Source organism: Hylobates moloch, unplaced genomic scaffold, assembly GCF_009828535.3.
Source record: "Hylobates moloch isolate HMO894 unplaced genomic scaffold, HMol_V3 SCAFFOLD_12, whole genome shotgun sequence".
Lineage (NCBI taxonomy): Eukaryota > Metazoa > Chordata > Mammalia > Primates > Hylobatidae > Hylobates > Hylobates moloch.
In genome coordinates this window covers 45,440,282-45,451,524 of record NW_026652287.1, presented here as the reverse complement: position 1 = coordinate 45,451,524, position 11,243 = coordinate 45,440,282, and the positions used below count along the sequence as shown (strand labels likewise).

At 42.2% G+C, this 11,243-nt stretch overlaps 1 pseudogene; it reads left to right on the top strand.

Moving 5' to 3' along the window:
* The first annotated feature begins 6,495 nt into the window (after window positions 1-6,495).
* LOC116478507 (zinc finger protein 799-like) lies at window positions 6,496-10,708 on the top strand (annotated as a pseudogene).
* Window positions 10,709-11,243: the final 535 nt, after the last annotated feature.

The window sequence follows — 11,243 nt, the reverse complement described above, 5'->3', positions numbered from 1 at the left end:
CATACTGCTTTTGTTTAATATGTTAACACTTACCAAAACCCTGGGTCGTCTTCTCTCTTGATAACCCAAGTATAGTGATTATAACAATGATGATGATTCTGTGGCACCCAATGTTTTGATGTGTTGAGATGACTAGATATATGGCATTGTGGGTAAGTATTGAGACTTCAGGTTAACTTGAATCTTGACAGGCCATCAAGACTATCATCTATGTTGGAAGAACCAACTTGTGATTATAGATGTGGACTCATTTGAGGAGGCTGTGTGATACTAATGTTAGGATCTGTTTGGCTTGAAGGCTGAAGATCTGTAACCATTGAATGTTCCATCTTCTTTGCAGATGCTTAGTTGCAGGAAGCTAGTTCTTCTTTTCCTTTGCTTCATTAAAAAAAAAATCTTGCAGTGCTTATAGGCATGTTGTTGTTTCTTGGGTGGAGTGAAAGCTTTGTTCCATCATAGGATCTTTGAGGATTATCCCTCTTTTTCACCTTTGCCTGCTGAAAAACTGTGGCAAACTTTTCAAGTGTCCAAATCAATGGCTTTGTGTCTTCAAAATTTTCTAGCTCATCATCATCATCTGTAGTGGATTTCAGCAGACTTGGAAGTTCCTAGTTGGTAAGGATTTCTCTTTAACGTCATACTCAGTCATTTCAGACAGCGTTGCCCACCAACTTTTTTTTGCAACATTTCACTATTCTTAATAACTGCATTAATAGTGGGGAAGCCCTTGAAATCATTGACTCCCTTACTCCATGATGGCTTGTAACATGCATTGGCTGTCCTGGGCTTTAGGGCATCTGTAGCCTTCCCAATAAGTGCAATTATATTTGTAATTGTGAAGCTCTTCAATAAAACCACTGTGGTACATTCAAGGTTAGCATCAAGACTCCGTGAATTCACCCAAGGTCAGTTGGATGTAAGTCACTTGAATGCACTTGATGATGCCTTGATCTAGTGATGCAGCAGTGATATAGTTTTAGGAGGCAGAAATATCACTTGCATGTTCTTTTAGGCAAAACAAAGGGATTGGAGAGATGGCCTGGAGTGTTGTCAGTTCTGAGGAAGACCTTGAGTGGCAGTCCCTTCTCTTTGAGGTATTCCATCACATCAGGTGTGAAGCATTGGTAGAAGAAAGCCTTCTTATGTTCTTGCCAGGACACAGGCCAGCAAATTTTGCTTTTGTCCTAAAGAAGCTGGTGATTGCTCAGTAGACGAAGCCTTGCTTGTTCTCATGAACTGATGCATGGCCTGACAGCACCAGAATAAGGTGGTCTTTCCAGGCCTCGGACCCAGTACCTGCACTCATGATGGAAGGTACCATTCGGCATCTTCTAGAACATGCCTGATTCATGACAATAGAAGATTTACTCTGGAAGGTAGTGTCTTTTTTCTGTTTTATGAGCTCTTCTAGGAATGCTGTTGTACCCCTGGCATCAGCCGATGCCAATTCTCCTGTGGTCTTTAAGTTCTTGGGCTGCACTGTGTTGCATAGTTAGCCTAGCCAGAACTTACTGGCTTCAAACTCCTTCCTCTTGCTCTCCTCAACCCCCTCACAGTGATGCTCATAGAGGCTAAGTGTTTTTTCTTTTCTTTTCTTTCTTTCTTTTTTTTTTTTGAGACGGAGTGTTGCTCTATCGCCCAGGCTGGAGTACTCTGACATGATCTTGGCTCACTGCAACCCCCACCTCCCGGGTTCAAGTGATTCTCCTGCCTCAGCCTTCTGAGTAGCTGGGACTACATGTGCACGCCACCACGCCCAGCTATATTTTGAGTAGGGACTGGGTTTCATCATGTTGGTCAGGCTGATCTCAAATTCCTGACCTCGTGATCCACCCACCTTGGCCTCCCAAAGTGCTGGGATTACAGGAGTGAGCCACTGTGCTTGGCCTGCTAAGTGTTTTTTCAAGTATGGTGTTACCATCAGCAGGGCTGTGGTTCTGTAACGTGTCCTCTAGCCACACACTTAATGCTTATCCTTAGTTTATCATGAACCAGAGGGATCATTTTTGCCACTGTAGGGGCCGCTCTAACACTTTGAGGAACTTCAGCTTCTCTCTGCTTTAGTGTGTGATTTCTTGGTTTGTTCTTTTTTTTTTTTTCTTTTTTTTTTTTTTTTTGAGACAGAGTCTCACTCTGTCGCCCAGGCTGGAGTGCAGTGGCGTGATCTTGGCTCACTGCAAGCTCTGCCTCCCGGGTTCCTGCCATTCTCCTGCCTTAGCCTCTCCAAGTAGCTGGGACTACAGGCGCCCGCCACCACGCCCGGCTAATTTTTTGTATTTTTAGTAGAGATGGGGTTTCACCGTGTTAGCCAGGATGGCCTCAATCTCCTGACCTCATGATCCGCCCACCTCGGCCTCCCAAAGTGCTGGGATTACAGGCATGAGCCACCGCGCCCGGCCAGGTTTGTTCTTACCTTATGACGAACTTTCCAAGGTGATAATGCCACTTTTCAAAACATCTTAGGTTTGTATTTTCTTATTGGGAGACACCACTTTTTGTCCCCTGCTAGCCTTTTAGGGATAGGTTTGACCACTCGATTCCTTCTTAGGAGCCATTTTTTAACATGTTTTAGTTTTTTATATATGACATCTCAAGGGTCTCTGAATGAACAAAACAGTCTTCAAAAGCCAGAACAGTGGCCAGATGTGGTGGCTCACGTCTGTAATCCCAGCACTTTGGGAGGCTGAGGCAGGTGGATCACGAGGTCAGGAGTTGGAGACTAGCCTGACCAACATGGTGAAATCACATCTCTACTAAAAATACAAAAATTAGTCGGGCGTGGTGGTGCCTACCTGTAATCCCAGCTACTCAGGAGGCTGAGGCAGGGGAATCACTTGAGCTTGAGAGGTGGAGGTTTCAGTGAGCTGAGATCCTGCCAGTGCACTCCAGCCTGGGCAACAGAGCGAGACTCTGTCTCAAAAAAAAAAAAAAAAAAGCCAGAACAAAGTTGGTGAACTCACACTTCCTGATTTCAAAACTTATTACAAATCCATACTAATAAAAACTGTTTGGTACTAGCGTAATAACGCAGAAATAGACAACGCAACAAGATAGCACAGAAAGTCTAATAAAGTCTAATGATTTACATAAAGTCTAACAATTTCTGAAAAGTCTCCTCTGACTATTCAATGGGGGATAGCTTAGTGTTTCTGTAGCATGATGCTGTTGGGCAATGCACATCCACATGCAACAGGATGACGTTGTACCCATACCTAACATGTACAGAAATTAAAATAAATGAAATACCTGAGTGTCCATCTTAGATCTATAACTATGAGATGAAAATACATGGCAAAAGCTGTATTACAGTGAATTTGGCAACGATTTCCTAGATTTGGCACCAAAAGCATGACCCACAAGGGAAAAAATAATTTGGACTTTGTGGACCTTTGGCATCAAAAGGCAATATTAACAGAGTAAATGGGTAACCCATAGAATGGGAGAAACCATTTCCAAATTATATATCTGATAAGGGATTAACATGAAGAGTATTCAGAAAATGATAAAAAGCTACTAATAAATCACATTATGGAATAAATGTTTGTGTCCTTATAAAATTTTATTTTTCCACTTCCCTGATGTGGCAGTATTAGGCAATGGTTTCTTTGAGATATGATAAGGATTAGGTTAGATTATGAGAGTGGAGCCTCAAAAATGAAAGTGAGCTGTGCATGGTCACTCATGCCTGTTATGGCAGCACTTTGAATGGCGAAGGTGGGAGGATCGCTTGAGGCTTGGATTTTCCCCCTTCCCCTTCCCCTTCCTTTTCCCCTTCCCCTTCCCCTTCCCCTTTCCCTTCCCTTCTCTTCTCTTCCTCCCCTCCCCTCCTCTCCTTTCCCTTCCTTCCTGGAAATGGGGGTCTCAATTTGTTGCCCAGGCTGGAGTGCAGTGGCGTGATTATCGCTCATTGCCACCTCCGACTCCTAAGCTCAACAGATCCTCCTGCCTCAGCCTCCCAAGTAGCTGGGACTTCAGGTGTGTGCCACCATGCCCAACCGAGGCCTGGATTTCAAGACCAGTCTGGCAACATGGTGAGACCTCATCTATGCAAAAAAAAAAGAAAACAGGAAAATTTAGCTAGGCTTGGTGGTATATGCCTGTAGTCATAGCTACTAGGGAGGCTGAGATCACCAGATTACTTGAGCCCAGGAGTTCGAGGCTGTAGTGAGCTAGGTCATGCCACTGCACTCCAGCCTGGGCTGGAGACAGAGCGAGACCCTGTCTCTGAAACAAACTAAAATATATGTAAATAAAGAATTGAGGTTAATGGCTGGGCGCAGTGAGTCATGCCTGTAATCCCAGCACTTTGGGAGGCCAAGGCAGTCGGATCACAAGGTCAGGAGATTGAGACCATCCTGGCTAATACAGTGAAACCCCATCTCTACTAAAAATACAAAAAATTAGCCAGGGGTGGTGGCGGGCGCCTGTAGTCCCAGCTACTGGGGAGGCTGAGGCAGGAGAATTGCGTGAACCTGGGAGACAGAGCTTGCAGTGAGTCGAGATTGTGCCACTGCACTCCAGTCTGGGCAACAGAGCAAGACTCTGTCTCCAAAAAATATATATATATAATATATATATGTGTATATATATATATACACATATATATATATGTATATATATATAGGCTGGCACTGAGGTGGGGAGGGATTGGGCCTAGGACAAACAGAAACTCTACAAGGCTTTCCTTCCGTTTTCACTTTTATTTTTATTTATCTTTCTGTTAATCGTATGGGGTGCTGAATATGATAACTTAAGAATCCTTTATCTGTTTTTATAATGCTGTCACTTTCTTAATGAGGAAGTTTAAAGCATTTTTAGACATTTTTGGCTTTTGGATTTGGTAATGTCATTTTTGTTGACTACTAAAGGTCTACTTTAGGGATTTATGGAATATTATACATATTCATAAGAGATGACTTTGAGTTATTTCTAAGAACCTGTGCAATCCACCCTTTCTTTCCTTCTCTTTTGACATTACCTAATAATAAGTTTAAGATTTTTTCCTTGGGATTGTGAAGTATATTTTATTAGTCTTTTGTCATACTTCACTGCATTTGATCTAGTGGAAGCCAGTTGCCAGCTTCCAAATATTCTCTTATTGTAATCGCACATAGGCTGGGCCAGATCCCCCTAATCACAAGTTGCAACAAAGAACATGAAATGTAATCCAGCAGGGTTGTTCATTAGACTCAGTGCCCAGAGTGTTTCCTCATGGCTGTCTTTCTCTTGTTTTTTGTTGCTTATAACAGAATAAGTGAACCTGGGCAATTGATAGGAAATCATACTTAGTTTTTACAGTTCTGGAGACTGTGAAGTCTCAGGTCAAGGCTGGGAATCTGGTGAGAACCTTCCTGCTGGTGGAGACTGTACAGAGTCCCTAGGTAGCACAGAGTATCACACAGTTAGGGGATTGAGCGTCTAGCTCAGATCTTTTCTTCCTCTCATGACATAACCACAGTGTCACTCCTGAGATAACCCATTTATTCACTCAGCCATTATGGATTAATCAATTTGTGAAGTCCAAACCCTCAGGACCCAATCACCTCTTAAAGCCCCACCTTTTATTACTTTCACATTGGAGATTAACTTTCAACATGTGTTTTGGAGGGAGGGGACAGACATTCAAACCTAGCAGTGGCTGATCAGGTGCACTTCCTCTGCTGAGCATGAAACAGAATTCCAATTCTCAGAGGAATATAGGAACTAAGCAAATGCCTTATTATTTTGCATAAATAGTTTAGGTACACTCAGTCCCTTTTACTAGCCACGTTGGTGGGGACCCTCCCTAAATCCAGTGCGTAGACACCATAAAAGGTCCAACATTGTAAACAAGCATTTGTAAGGATATGTAGTCTCAGGACTGCTAATGTTAACTCTTTTGCACAATAAAGAGTAGGACTTTGTCGTGATAAGAACTGCAGATCCACTGTAGAAATAGCCGTTAAGGTCCATGCAATAATACTGACTTCACTTACCAACAGGAGACCTGTTCCAATTCAACTGTTACCTTAGCAAACACATTCAATTCTAGCATCAGAATTGCCATGTGGGAGACAAGTGAGTGCAGACAGAAAATGAAAGTGGATTTACCATGTCATGCTTAGAAACCACACACCCTGGCCGGGTGCGGTGGCTCACACCTGTAATCCCAGCACTTTGGGAGGCCGAGGTAGGTGGATCATGAAGTCAGGAGATCGAGACCATCCTGGCTAACATGGTGAAACCCTGTCTCTACTAAAAATACAAAAAATTAGCTGGGCGTGGTGGCAGGCCCTGTAGTCCCAGCTACTTGAAAGGCTGAGGCAGGAGAATGGCATGAACCCGGGAGGCAGAGCTTGCAGTGAGCCGAGATAGCACCACTGCACTCCAGCCTGGGCGACAGAGTGAGACTCCGCCTAAAAAAAAAAAAAAGAAACCACGCATTCTGGAAATTTAAGAGGTAAGTATAGATTCTCAGTATTGTCAGTCTCTGCTTTCCTCATCTACATATGTGGGATGTTTCAGGACTCAGTTGCCTTTGAGGATGTGGCTGTGAACTTCATCCAGGAAGAGTGGGCTTTGCTGGGTCCTTGCCAGAAGAATCTCTACAAAGATGTGATGCAGGAAACCATCAGGAACCTGGACTGTGTAGGTAAGGATGATATCGTATCTCCACTTAGTCAATTAGAGACATTTGCTTCTTGATCTGCAGTGCTGTTCAAAGATTTGGAATATGGAAAGGGGGTATGGTTGACCATGGAATAACAAAGAGTTTAGGGGTGCCAGCCTCCCAAGCAATTGTACATCCTGATATAACTTTTTTCTGCCACAGCTTAACCTAATGTTCACTGGCACCCTTATCGGTCACATAAGCAGTTGATTAATACATATATTGTATGTCATACATGTTATATATTTCTCACAATGACATAAGCTAAAGAAAGAAAATGGCAATATGGGCCAGGCGTGGTGGCTTATGCCTGTAATCCCAGCACTTTGGGAGGCTGAGGTGGGTGGATCACTTGAGGCCAGGAGTTCAAGACCAGCCCAGCCAGCATGGCGAAACCCTGTCTCTACTAAAAATACAAAAAAATAAGCCGGGCGTGGTGGCACATGCCTGTAATCTCAGCTACTTGGGAGGCTGAGGCACAATAATTTGTTTAACCTGGTAGGTGGAGTTTGCAGTGAGCCAAGATCGCACCACTGCACTCCAGCCTGGGTGACAGAGTGAGACTCCATCTCAAAAAAAAAAAAAAAAAGGATAAATAATAAAAAAAAAATAAAATGGTGATATTAAAATCATAAGGAAGAGAAACTATAGTTACTATTCATTAAGTGGAAGTAGATGCTCATAAAGGTTCTCATCCTTATTGTCTTCACATTGAGTAGGCTGAGTAAGAGGAGAGATTGGTCTTGCTATCTCAGGGATAGCAGAAACTGAAGAAATTTTGTATCTAAATGGACTTGAGCAATTCAAAACAATTTTCAAGAGTCCACTGTAGTTTGGTAAATGAATCCTGCATGATTGCACTATGTATAATATCTTACAGTTTTTCTATAATTATGTAAAAATTTTGTCTGGGTCTACCTTTTAGGAATGAAATGAGAAGACCAGATCATTGAAGATCAATATGAAAGTCCCAGGATAAATGTAAGGTAATTTGCAATCAAGAGAAAGATATGCCTCTAGAGTCATTCTTCAAATGATAAGAAATTTTATAAAGAAGCAAAGAAAACGAACAAACCCAGCTTAAATTTATTTATTCTTAGAAAATTTTCTCCAAAAGCATATACTTAACTGTTTCATAGCTATTCAAGTGTTTGTATAATAATTTCCATGGAAGCAATGTTAAGAATCCCCATATGAATATCATCATTGGGAAAGTACCTGGCGTTGAGTTATCTTGCACAATATTCAGTCCATTCACGTTCAAGCAGGCTTCATGTGAAGCCTATGCTTTGCATGATAATGTTAAAAATGTACATCTAATACCTATTCATACATGTAAAATCATTTGTAAATAAACCTTTAGGCCAGGCACGGTGGCTCATGCCTGTAATTCCAGCACTTTGGGAGGCTGAGGTGGGCAGATCACGAGGTCAAGAGATTGAGACCAGCCTGGCCAACATGGTGAAACCCTGTTTCTGCTAAAAACACAAAAAATAGCTGGGTGTGGTGGCATGCACCTGTAGTCGCAGCTACTTGGGAGGCTGAGGCAGGAGAATCGTTTGAACCTGGGAGGCAGAGGTAGCCATGAGCAGAGATGGCGCCACTGCACTCCAGCCTGGGCGATACAGCGAGACTCCGTCTCAAAAAAAAAGAATCCCCATATGAATATGGTCATTGAGAAAGCACCTGGAGTCAAGTTATCTTGCACAACATTCAGTGCATTCACATTTAAGCAGGCATCACATGAAGCCTGTGCTTCGCATGATAATGTTAAAAATGTACATCTAGGCTGGGCATGGTGGCTCACGCCTATAATCCCAGCACTCTGGGAGGCCGAGGTGGGCAGATCACCTGAGGTCAGGAGTTCGAGACCAGCCTGACCAACATGGAGAAACCCCATCTTTACTAAAAATACAAAATTAGCCTGGCATGATGGCACATAACTGTAATCCCATCTACTTGGGAGTCTGAGGCAGGACAATTGCTTGAACCTGGGAGGCGGAGGTTGCGGTGAGCCAAGATTGCACCATTGCACTCCAGTCAGGGCAACAAGAGTGAAACTCCGTCTCAAAAAAAAAAAAAAAAAGTACATCTAATACCTATTAATACATATAAAATCATTTATAAACAAATCTTTAGTAATATACTTCCCGTTTTTTACAGATGTGATATGGTAGAGCGCTTCGGTGAAAGTAAAGACAGTAGTCGTTGTGGAGAAACATCTAACCAGATTGGAGATACTGCTGTGAACAAGCACACTCCTCCTGGAGTAGGTCCATGTGAAAACAGAATGAGTGGAGAAGTCGTCACAGGTCTTTCATCCCTTCATTGCCACATCAGAGTTGATGCTGGGCACAAACCACATGAGTATCAGGAATATGGAGAGAAGCATAATACACGTAAACAATTTGGGAAAGCCTTCAGTTATCACCACTCGTTTCAAATACATAAAATTTCTCACACGGGACACAAACCATATGATTGTAAGGAATGTGGGAAGTCCTTCAGTTCTTTGGGAAACCTTCAAAGACACATGGCAGTGCAGCGTGGAGATGGACCTTATAAATGTAAGTTGTGTGGGAAAGCCTTTTTCTGGCCCAGTTTATTTCGTATGCATGAAATAACTCACTCTGGAGAGAAACCACATGAATGTAAGCAGTGTTCTAAAGCCTTTCGTTTTTACAGTTCCTATCTAAGACATGAAAGAACACATATTGGGGAGAAACCGTATGAATGTAAGCAGTGTTCTAAAGCCTTCCCTGATTAGAGTTCTTGACTAAGACACGAAAGAACTCACACTGGAGAGAAACCCTATACATGTAAACAATGTGGGAAAGCCTTCAGTGCTTCCACTTCCCTTCAAAGACATGAAACCACTCACAGTGCAGAGAAACCCCATGAATATAAGCAATGTGGGAAAGCATTTCATCATCTGGGAAGCTTTCAAAGACACATGATAAGGCACACTAGAGATGGACCTCATAAATGTAAGATATGTGGGAAAGGCTTTGATTGTCCCAGTACACTGCAAAGTCATGAAAGAACTCACACTGGGGAGAAACTCTATGAATACAAGCAGTGTGGGAAAGCGTTATCTCATAGCTCAAGCTTTCGAAGACACATGATAACGCACACTGGAGATGGACCTCACAAATGCAAGGTATGTGGGAAAGCCTTTATTTCAGTGGATTTGAAAGACATGGAAGGACTCACACTGGGGAGAAAATCTATAAATGTAAATGTGGGAAAGCCTTTAGTGATCTTTATTCCCTCCAAAATCATGAGACAACTCACATGGGAGAGAAGCCATATGAATGTAAAAAATGTGGGAAAGCATTTGGTTGTTTCCAGTACCTTTCTCTTCATAAAAAAATCACACAGCAGAAAAAACTTATGAGTGTCAAACATGTAGAAAAGCCTTCAGTCATTTTGGTCACTTAAAGCAACATGAAAGGATTCACACTGGAGAGAAGCCATATGAATGAAAGGAATGCAGGAAAGCGTTCTCTTGGCTCACTTGCCTTCTACGACATGAAAGAATTCACACTCGAGAGAAACCTTATGAAGGTAAACAATGTGGTAAAGCCTTCACTCATTCCCGTTTCCTTCAAGGACATGAAAGAACTCATACCGCAAAGAAGCTATGTGAATGTAAGGAATGTGGAAAAGCATTGAGTTCTCTCAGCTCCTTGCACAGACACAAAAGGACTCATTGGAAAGATACTCTATAAATGTATGGAATGTGGGAAAGCATTCATTAATTTTATTTTACCTGAGAAAATTAAACAAATCACATTAGAAATAAACTCTATGGCTCGGGCGCGGTGGCTCATGCCTGTAATCCCTAACACTTTGGGAGGCCAAGGTGGGCAGATCACGAGGTCAGGAGATCGAGACAATCCTGGCCAACATGGCGAAACCCTGTCTCTACTAAAATACAAAAACTTAGCCAGGCATGGTGGTGCGCACCTGTAGTCCCAGCTACTCTGGAGGCTGAGGCAGGGGAATGGCTCGAACACAGGAGACAGAGATTGCGTGAGCTGAGATTGTGCCACTGCACTCCGGCCTGGCAAAAGAGTGAGACTCCATTTCAAAAAAAAAAAAAAAAAAGAAAAAGAAGTAAACTCTATGAATGTAAACCATGTGGTGAAGCCTTAAGTGATTTCAGTTTATTTCAAATACAGTTTTCCCCTGACATATGCAGGGGATTAATTCCAGCACTCCCTGAGCATACCTAAATCCACACATGCCAAGTTTCTTTTATAAAACTACATATTTGCATGTTATCTACCCACATCTCCCTGTATACTCTAAGTCATCTCTGGATTAAATACCTTATGCATTGTAAAAACTATGTAAATAGTTGTTTTATTGTATTATTTAGGGAATCATGATAGAAGTCTATACATGTTCTGGATAGACCCAACCATTGTAGGCCTACCTGCATAGTATATGTCACCTATAACATTACAGTTTGTTGTTGTTGTTGTTTAGCACTGGCAGATTGCTTTTGTTTGATTTTCTTCAAGAGCATGTTAATACTCACCAAAATTCTAATCCTTCTTGATTACCCAAGTATAATGATTATGATAAT